Consider the following 11417-nt stretch of genomic DNA (forward strand, 5'->3'; position numbering starts at 1 on the left):
CGGTAGCGCGTGTGTCTAGTGAAGAAGCGAACGAGTCCGGTAGAATAAAGTACCCATCCTGTCAATAATCGGTGGCCGCTTCATTCCGACCTATAAGCAGACAAACTGCCAGTCAAATCACACAAAACACTAGAGACAGGATCACACAGGCCCCCTCTGGATAAATGTCGTTCATATCGCATATGAGCACTTCGACGGCTGTGGAGAAATGCGATCCTCCGTAGCCACGGAGGATTGCAGTCGCATACTTGGCATCGATAGGAGGGGGCGCTGTCAGCAGACTATTATCTAGACAAATTATTAGCAAATTTCAATCGGACAATTTGACCGCAGAGTTAGAAAGGGCGTATCGCGCTTCTGCCTTCTCACACCGCGAGACAGGATCGTGGCTTTGAGTATCGCGATTTTCGGTTTGATACGCGTATCGTTACAGCCCTAATGTCAACACATGGAAGACCTTAAACCTGACCAGAGAATCTTGAGTGCTGACATCATTTGCGTGACAGAAACATGGCTGGAACAAAACACCTCAGTCGATTCCATTGAAATGCCAGGTTGGACTTTTAATCACAAACTAAAGGGAAAAACGGTCTGTCTAGTTACTGGACCAGATAAAATGAGACGGAGAGGTAATAAAGTCTGTCGGCACGAGGACCTTGGATTTATTAAGTAAAGTGGCAACGGTTATACAGAGTCATAAGCGTGAGAAATCGAATATGTCTAAGTCCCTAATCAGCGCTGATGGTTCGTCCGGAGCTTCGCCTCCGTGGAAGGTCTGCTTCAGAAGAAGGTGAAGAGTCTCTGTGTGATACAGTCTTATACTGTATCTTCCTCCTGATGAGGTGTGTGCGTTTGAGGTGTGTGTGGTTCTGTGTGTTTTTGCTTGGCCTTTGCTCCCAGGCCCTGCTGTGTATGCCTCCTAACGGGGGAGAGCTCCTCGTGTCTTGGGTGTGATAAATTAAACCGGGGGGTGCCCCCCCCGAAATGTGGCTTCTCAGGCCCTGGTGTGGTCTGGGGTATCTCTTGGTTCCTCCTAACGGGGAAGAGCTCTCAAAATGTCTCCTGTGTGGTAAATTAAACCGGGGGGTGCCCCCCCCCGAAATGTGGCTTCTCAGGCCCTGGTGTGGTCTGGGGTATCTCTTGGTTCCTCCTGACAGGGAAGAGCTCTCAAAATGTCTCCTGTGTGGTAAATTAAACCGGGGGGTGCCCCCCGAACTGTCTCGTGTGTGATAATTTAATGTGGCTCTCAGGCTCTTGGTATGGGCAGGTAACGGGGGAGAGCTTCAAAGTGTCTCCTGTTGTGATAAATTAATGTGGCTCTCCCGTTCTTGAGGATGACTGGTGCATTGTCTGAGTGTCCACCATCTGCCAGCCTGGGAAATGGGGCCTTCGGCTCCGGCCTTGACCTGACTATATATTCTCATGTATGTGTTATGTGTTAAAAGTTGACTATATTGTAAGGTGACTGCCATGTGATGTGCTCATTAAGCTAGGGTAGGAGTTAGCTATATTTATAATGTACATGTGATGTACTCAGCAGGTTATTTTGCCCAACAAAACTCCGGTCCCAATCCTACCATAACATGGCCCAATTCCAAGACTTGGTAAACAAACGGCACGGTGGAGTGGGCTACTACCACAAAGACCACATCACTTGTAACATTATACACATGCCATGCAGTGACTTGGAAGCCATCATGTTTAATGTTCAGCCTTTGAATTACAATTACATTGTGCTGTACAAACCGCCATCATATAAACTCGCCTTATTCAAACAAAATCTCGCTTTGGTAATGCAACCCTTTAACCAACTTTCAGGAGGAAAGGTAATTATGGGTGACTTCAACGACAATGCCCTTGTTTCTAAATCTGCAGAAAATTTCATGCAACAGCAAGGTTACACCCAAATTGTCTCTTCGCCAACAACAGAAAACGACACAACAATTGATCACGTATACATTCGTGACATTAATCCCACTGATATCAAAGTGCAAATTCTGTCCACGTACTACTCCGATCATGAGTGCCTCTGTTTAGATTTCCTTCTTTAACTGGTTAGCTCGTTTAGCTCGCAGGTTTTTGCACTACCCAATATTTTAAATGTTTTGTCTGTCTTTTCTATTTTTTCAAATAAATAATAAATATTAAATATTATATTTTTTTAATTTTTCTATTTTTTCTAATAAATAATGAATTTTCTCCCCATTTTTTTTTTATGGATTTGCCCCTCTAATAAAAGCCATAGATATGGGTTTTTTTTAGCACTACCCAATGTTTTAAATGTTTTGTCTTTGTCTTTTCTATTTTTTCTAATCAATAATAAATATTATCCATTTTTAACTTTTTTTTCATTTTTTTCTAATAAATAATACATATTATCCATTTTTAACTTTTTTGATTTTAATTTTACATTTTCTCCCAATTTTTTTTTATTTGCCCCTCTAATAAAAGCCATAGCTATTTTGTCCCTTTTCAGCATTTTTTCCCTATTCATCTATAACTTACAATTTACAATAAGGGTACATAGATAAGCTATTTGATAATGCTTAGTTAATAGCTCATAGCTAACTAACCATTTCTAAATACTTGCGTAATGCTTGATTAGCATTAACTAAGTCAAACTAACTGTTATCCTTAGTTAATGCTAATCTAAGCATCAACCAAGTGAAACTAACTGTAATGCTTAGTTAATACTTATCTTAGCATTAACTAAGCATTACAGTTAGTTTTACTTAGTTAATACTTATCTTAGCATTAACTAAGTAAAACTAACTGTTAGGCTTAGTTAATACTATGGTAAATATAGTTAACTAAGCATACTTAATGCCTAACCAATCATTACTTAACATTAAATAGTGTTAAATACGCATTAACAAACCATTGATAACATTACGTAAGTATTAGTCCACAGATATATGATGTACCCTCATTGTAGTATGTTAGCCATGGATTTAGGTTACCTTTTTATTCAATCTTTAAAATACCATTTGAATTTTTTTGATTTTTTCAAATTTATTTGCCTCTCAAAACCCAACCCCTCGTCCACGTCGTGAGAGGCGGAAACAGTCTGTCTGTATTCCAGGTCCATCCAAGACGCTGTCTGGATGGACCTGGAAACATGCTGGCCAACGGGGCTCTGGTAAAGCAAACCAATCGAAACGGTAGCGGACAAGGCGTTTGGGGCTACAACTCCCACACCGAACCTCTCACAGTCAAAACCTTTATATCCACAGGTTCACGTTAGCGTTTTGAACACATGCTTCGCGTTGTGCCGGCGAAATGTACATTTCTTGTCGCGTTGTGCCGGCGAAATGCACACTTCTTGGACCCCTGCATAACTGCTTGCAGTTCTAGTTATTATTATTTCCCCCTAGAAGTGGGCCCACAGCCCAAACCGTAAATGGTGCCAACACGCCAATTGCATGACTAGATCCAGGTCCGTGAACACTACGCAGACCACAAAATCCAGACACGCCGGTCACTAGGTGGCGCTATACCAAGGGAAAACGCGTTTGGGGCTATAACTCCCACACCGAACCTCCCACAGTCAAAAACTTGTACCCACATATTCAATGGACTCTCCTGCATCTTTTGGCATAGGCCACGCCCATTTGCGTCAATATTTTTTTTTTCCGCAAAAAACGCGAAACTGCATTTTCGCCACTCCTCCCACATTTCTTGACCCATCAACACTAAACCTTGCACACAACATCTTCAGACGCACACAAAAAGAACTCACGGAACACTTTTTTGATCCGACCTTCGACGACGAAACGGTAGCGTTTTGAATATTGGTTTATGAGCTAAATTAGACGTGGAAAATCAGAAATCCAAAGAAATCCAAAATTAGACATCCACATTTTACACACATGTTGGCGTTAACCTTAACGGCGTTGAATAAAAAAATCGGAAAATTACGCCCTCAGGGGGCGCAATAAACGACGAAATTGTATATCTTCTAATTGGCCAAAGGAATGTTCTTCAAACTATAAGGAAAGCATCAAGGGGCAAACCCGAGTCTATATAAAAAATATGGCCAAGAATTATTAATGTGGGCGGGAGTTATTGGAAAATTTCACCCGAAGGGTTCGCCAAAAACGACGAAATAATATATCTCCTAATTGGCCAATGGAATGTTCTGAAAACGCATTTGGGGCTATATCGCCCACACCGAACCTCCCACAGTCAAAACCTTTATATCCACAGATTCACTGGAGTCAGCTGCATCTTTTGGCATACGCCGTTTCTCAATTCCAAGTATGCGAACTACGGACTCGCAGACTTGGAAGTTCGTACTTGGCAAGTACGGACTTCAACTAAACACTTCCGAGGACGGGAGTACGCACCTGCAATTGGAACAGCAGCGGACTCGATGACGTCACCAGCTCAGCTCGTCTGTTAACTGTGCTACGGCCTCATGTAGCCATATAACTACTGAACAATATAAACAAATTATCTAAAACAAAACACCAGCCTCTTTAGTTTCGCACACACACACACCAGATGGATCCAATCGGGATTTCCGTTGCGATGGGTTTCCTCAAACAAATTATCTAAAACACCAGCCTCTTTAGTTTTAAAATAGTAGGCTATGTTAATATTTTGAATGCATATAAATGAAAAGTTATGCGTATTCACACGGCAAGCCAGCTGTACCCTACATATAAACAATCAGTGGCTTGAAAAAGATTGTATGAGATTGCCGTTACTCAATTTCCCTATATAGCCTATTATTGGAGAGTAGGCTATTGATATAAGAATTACGAGCGAGAATAGAATAGAAGCGCACACCAGGTGGATCCGATCGGGATTTCCGTTGTGATGGGTTTCCTCCAGGGATTTATACAATATAAACAAATTATATAAAGCAAAACCCCTCTTTCATTTTAAAATAGTATGTAAATAATAGGCCTCCATCTTTGTTATACTTTTAAAATGTCCCTATATAGCCTATTGTATAGCTTACACTGATATTTTAAAACAGGAAAATGCATCCTGGGATATTTGACGGTCCCAAGTCGGCGGTCCCAACGCAGGCACACAAGTACAGAAAAGAACGCGAATTGAGAAACATTCCTTTTTGCATGGGCAATTTGTGTAAATATGAAACAATATCGGATGTTTTTGAGTTTTTAATTGGAGTTTACAAATAAAAAAAAAAATCACACTATTTACAATATCACACTATATTAAAAAATCACACTATTTACAATATCACACTATGTAGTCGTTTTACAGGGGCCTGGTATTTCTTTTCAGGGGGCCTGGTAGTGGATCTGCAAAATGTAAAGAAAAAAGTATCAGTTTTCCGAGCACATGGACAGAAAGCCTGCATGTATTTTTATAACCACTGACAGTCACTTGAAAGATGAAGGTGTACCTCCGTTCCCGTTCTCGTCCATGTATTCATCGACCATCGTCGAACACAATCTGGGATGGGCCGAATCAGTATCTGATGGGAGGAAAGAAAGTTTCCATTATTTCTCACATTTGGCTAATAGGTGTTATACATGACAAATCAAATCCATATTTGAAGACAATCTCTGATGGGAGGAATCAGTATCTGATGACAAATCAAATCCATATTAACACCATGTATAGTCATACCTTGGGAGGCGGTCGTTGTCAGGTTGTCAAGTTCTAGAAATGAAAGCAAATGTTAATATTTATTAGTAATTTTTGAAGACAATTTGAAGACAATCTCTGATGGGAGGAATTAGTATCTGATGAAAAATCAAATCCATATTAACATCATGTATAGTCATACCTTGGGAGGCGGTCGTTGTCAGGTTGTCAAGTTCTAGAAATGAAAGCAAATGTTAATATTAATTAGTAATTTGGATTGGTATGCATTTTTGTTTGCTTGTGTAAGCATATAGCCTATTTTATAGCTTACACCAGGGGTTTTCAAATTGTGAGAGAGTGAGCCCCCCCTCAGAGAAGAAATTTCAGCTGAGCCCCCCCCCCCCCCAAAAAAAAAGTTCTAAATACCTGTGTTTTGAAAGCTAGTTATTTTACACATTTTAAACATCTCTGATCATAATTTTAAAACATTTGAAACATATTTTTGAAACATTTGAAACATATTTTTTCAGCAACACGTCAGAATATTTTAAGCATATTTCTGAAACATTACAACATCTTTGTGCATTTTTAAACACATTTCTTAACACAATTTAACAACTTTATCTAAGCATGTTTTAGCTTAACCTTTTTTAAATACATTTGAACATCTTAATCTGTGTAAACTGCCAGTTTACACAGATTCATTCAGGGTCGAATCAGATCTGCCTTTTCAGTCCAGAGATTCGACTATTCGGCGGGGTTTGTTTACCGGCGTTGCTATGGTGACCTAAATTATTATAAGCAACTGAAAACGATGCCGGTTTGAAACTAAAACTGTGATTCTGAAAAAAGTATAAATGCTATCAAAATTCCGTTTTGATAGTATTGAAGATACAAGTGTGTAAATTTGTTTAATGGTTTGAACGATGGTAAACGGTTGAAAAATGAATGAGTTACGATGTCTAGAAGTAGGTGTATCAGAATGGGCTGACGTCTTCAATGAAAACAGTTGAAAACAAAGCGGTATGAAACTAAAACTGTGATTCTGAAGAAATTTTAAATGATATCGAAATTCTGTTCAGATATTATTGAAGATACAAGTGTGTAGATTTGTTAAATGGTTTGCACGAAGATAAATGGTTGACAATTGATTTAGTTATGTTACTTCTACAGTTGAAGTACGACTGATGATTTGAATCATCGACTTTCAGGTTTTTTTCCGGGTTTATTCTTTTCTCACGTCGCGCCCCCCCTGAAGAACTCTGGTGCTCCCCAGGGGGGGCGCGCCCCACAGTTTGAAAACCACTGGCTTACACTGATATTTTAAAACAGGAATGCGAAATGCATCCTGGGATATTTGATGGTCCCAAGTCCACACAAGCCACACAATATGCAGGCTCAGTTGCGATGGGTTTCCTCCAGCGATTTATACAATATAAGCAAATTATATAAAGCAAAACCCCTCTTTCATTTTAAAATAGTATGTAAATAGCAGGCCTCCATCTTTGTTATACTTTTAAAATGTCCCTATATAGCCTATTTTATAGCTTACACTGATATTTTAAAACAGGAATGCGAAATGCGAAAGGCATCCTGGGATATTTGATGGTCCCAAGTCCACACAAGCCACACAATATGCAGGCTCAGTTGCGATGGGTTTCCTCCAGCGATTTATACAATATAAACAAATTATATAAAGCAAAACCCCTCTTTCATTTTAAAATAGTATGTAAATAATAGGCCTCCATCTTTGTTATACTTTTAAAATGTCCGTATGGGGCCTGCCCGTAATTCCGACGCCTCATTGTTCCGACGTCTCAATGTTCCGAAATATTTCCCATTAGATCGACATGCCACTATTCCGACGGTTCAATGTTCCGAAAACGAAACCCATTGGTCCGAAGGTCCGTTAGTCCGACTTTTGAAAAAGGAGGCGCATTAGGCCGACGGTTCAATATGCTGAATAGGAAAAAGAGTTGTATACCTCGCTCGCTCCCTCTCTCTCTCACTCTCACTCTGTGTGTGTGTGTGTGTGTGTGTGTGTGTGTGTGTGTGTGTGTGTGTGTGTGTGTGTGTCTTTATCACTATTTGGGGAACAAAACCTGACAGCACACTCACGGTATGGGGAACAAAATTCTTGTGGGGAACAAAAACCAGGACCCCACCAGGGAAATCATTGAAATGGATAGGACTGACGTTGCTGATATGACTAGTGCAAAAATTTGAATGAAAAAAAAAAAACCCACACTTCACAAAAACCTGCAAATGTGTGTTTGAGTGTGTTTGAGGCTGGCCCTCTACAGACTAAAGAAGGGTACTGCAGGTTCACTTTTTCGCTCTAAAAACACACACTCCACACACTCCATCCACCAATCAAACGCTGACCTGCCTGTCACGTGAGATGATCACTTCGTCCACCAATCAAACGCTGACCTAACTGCACGTGAGATCATCCACATTGGCGGGAGATGAGAGGCGCCATACTTCGACGAAAAGTCAAGACAAAGGTAGGCTAATACGAAGATATGTGCATTTCTAACTTGATTAACATACAATTTATTTAAATGTTTTGAAGGTAGAAGAATCAAATATTTAACCCGTTTAGCCCTAGGGTATTTTCTCAGTCATTTTGCTGCATTGTAACGTTTATTTATACATTATATAAATAATATATTTATAAATTTAATATTATAAGAATGTATTGCTTATTTTTCATAAATGTGCAACTCACTGAGTGGTTAGTGGTGTTCGTTGATGTTACAAATCAAGTATCCTAGCGAAATCGGGTTTTATTTGGCATTTTATATATCCATTGAACTTGTACTGGGGGGGGGGGGGGGGGGGGCTGATTACGTTCGGTTGTAGTCTTTTCGCTTGGTTCTCCGTATCAACAGTAGAGGCTAGAACCGAACGAAAGGACTACAACCAGCACCCCTTTCCGTTTCCGGTCATCAAGCAACGAGTCTTCCAACAGAAATCAATGGATTTAAAAAATGCCAAATAAAACACGACAGAAACTTTATTTCGCTACGATACTTGATTTAGAACATCATCGAACACCACTAACCACTCGATGGGTTTCACATTTCTGAAAACGAATGTTTAGGGTTGTTTTAAGGACAGGGTTGTGCATACACGTGGCCCCCATTTTGAAGCAGGCTGGGGCGATTCTAAGGCCGGTTTGCACCAACGTGAGGTGCGTTCAGAATCGCAAACATAGGCGAACGTTTGCGAACGATTTTAAACATTTTCCGTTAAACGAACATAAGCAAGCAATCGTTTACGAACATAGGCAAACTGTCTCAGGGCTGCCAAGTTTCAGAAAATGACAAGAGTGAGACTTTAGAGTCAGAAGCGTTCGGCCGCCGACCAAAAAAATTGGCCTTTTTTAACATTGATTTATACCTTAGGACTGATGTCCTCACCTCCATGCCAGCTGCTCTCTCTGCACTGTGGCCTCCTAACCTCTCTTAACCAGAAATTAACAAGACAAGAATTTTGACAAAATACATTTATTTGTCAATCATTTAGCATGTCTAACGTTGTAGGTGTTGGTGGCAGATTTTGATGCCTTGATGACAGAGGCAGGGGGCTCCCACTTAAAACAGTCTGGCTCAAGGCTCGCCATCTTCACGGTCATGATGGATGACAGAGTTCCCTCAAGAGCCAAACTGTTTCGGGTCTTGGTCTTATTTAGTCCAACCACAGAGAAAACTCGCTCTGCATCAGCATTGGAGTGAGGCATGACCAAGACCAACTTGGCAATGCAAGACAGCCTGCCAAATCTGCTCATACCGGTCACCTTTGAAAAATGCACATAGGAAGCCTAATTACTCACAAGTATTTTTGTGTACTATTAAGTTGATTATGTCAATGGGTATTCCCATGAGTACAGAATAATTCTTACCTTGTTCTTCATTGATGCCATGTTCCCCCAAAATCTCTCAAAGTCAAACATTGCTGTCAGTAAACAATGTTTACTGACTGTAGTTATGGTCCTGATGCTTGTTTACAGTCTGTAGTTATGGTCCAGATGCTTGTTTACAGACTAGTTATGGTCCTGATGCTTGTTTACTGACTGTAGTTATGGTCCTGATGCTTGTTTACAGTCTGTAGTTATGGTCCAGATGCTTGTTTACAGACTAGTTATGGTCATGATGCTTGAATGTTTACAGACTAGTTATGGTCCTGATATCTAAAAGGCCCCTATTTTAAAATCAGCTGTGATGTATTACCTTACGTTTTTATACATAATGCTGTTATGAAATATGAAAACAACCAGTAGAAACATCTCTGTGTATAATGTATATTTGAAAGAAGGCGATTGATGTAGGCCTACTTACCCTTCTTGAAAATGTTGCAGAATGCAGTCCAGAAGTCAAATCTGGCACTATATACAAAGACGCTCCACCAAGACGCTCCACCCCGACGCTCACACGCGCAGGTCGCGGGAGATTGTTTACAAACTGTCAAACGTATACATCGCAAAGTGGACACCGCGCGACTACATAACCACCCGAAGCCGCGAGGACCAAAGCTTATTATCATGAGAAAAAAAAATAGAGTAATGAATGGGGAAATAAGCGTGAGAAATGGCAAGTGTGGCGTGTGGTGTGAGAATGGGTCAAATTGCGTGACTGTCACACTCAAAGCGTGAGGCTTGGCAGCCCTGCTGTCTGAAGAGGTAGTTCTCCACAAACGGAGATGGATCGCGGTGCTCTCTTCGGCTACGTGACATTCGTTGCCATGGCATTAAACTAAACTATATTGAAATAATTTACTCCTTTCCTACACAGAAAGCAATAGATAAAACGTTTCATATAGCCTATCTACACCCTTACTTCAACTGTTGTCTTTTTAATTCTAAAATGCGATTTGAACGTTATATCTCAGTAAGTGGGTACAACTTCGTTTTTTTCAATATAATATTAACTATACAGGCTAAATTGATCTGTTAAGGGGTAGGACCAGATACGTTTTTTACTTCCTCCTTCCCCCTTTCAAGCATGTGGCAAGTGTCTGTTATTTGCTTTTGTTTTATTTATTCATTTTCTATTTTAACTTTTTTTATTGCTTACATGTTCTAAATAAAGAAATCAAATCTATTCCCTACAGGCAAAATGGCGAGAAGAAGGGCAACCCCTCAGCATATTGCAGAACAACATGCCATCAGTGCCACAGACCAGACTGCCATGTTAGAGGTGAAATACATAAACTCCACCAAAGGCAAGTGTGTCTCTGTAGTGTTAATTGCACTTAGTACTGAAGATATCTGCTTTTGATATTTCATAGTGTCTTAGTACTATTACGTTAAATTATGTGTCATAGGTGAATGCAGTTTGTTTTATTCCCTGCACTATGTTGCCAACATGGGCAATACATTTGTTTACTAAAGGTGCCATGACATGCCACCAGGGCCCTGTACCACGAAGCTCGCTTAGAGGGTTAGCGAGGTATGTTGAGTTCCAAGCCTGGGTTAGTTGTACCACGAAAGTCGATCTCTTTTAGCGTCGCTGTATCACCATGGTGACTTATGCTCGCAACCAAACCTGGTCGGGAGCAGTTTTTCGGCTTAGTCTAGCCGGAGATCGGCTACTTAAATCGGCGTGCGCAGCCTCCTAGCCCCTCCTCTGACAATGGCGTCACCATTTGTGGGTGTTCCCGTGGACCCCGGTGCACTTCTCGTACAGGCGTCTCTACGGAGACAAGGGTTTTACGGGACAGAACCGATCCCTTGGCATTGTCTGACGATATTCAGATTTCAGACTTTATTGTCATTGTGCAAACAACGAAATTGGGGTTCTTCATGAGAGATACAGATTCTCATCAGAGGGTGTTCGTTATTTGATCGT

This window comes from Gadus morhua, chromosome 19 (assembly GCF_902167405.1).
Source record: "Gadus morhua chromosome 19, gadMor3.0, whole genome shotgun sequence".
Lineage (NCBI taxonomy): Eukaryota > Metazoa > Chordata > Actinopteri > Gadiformes > Gadidae > Gadus > Gadus morhua.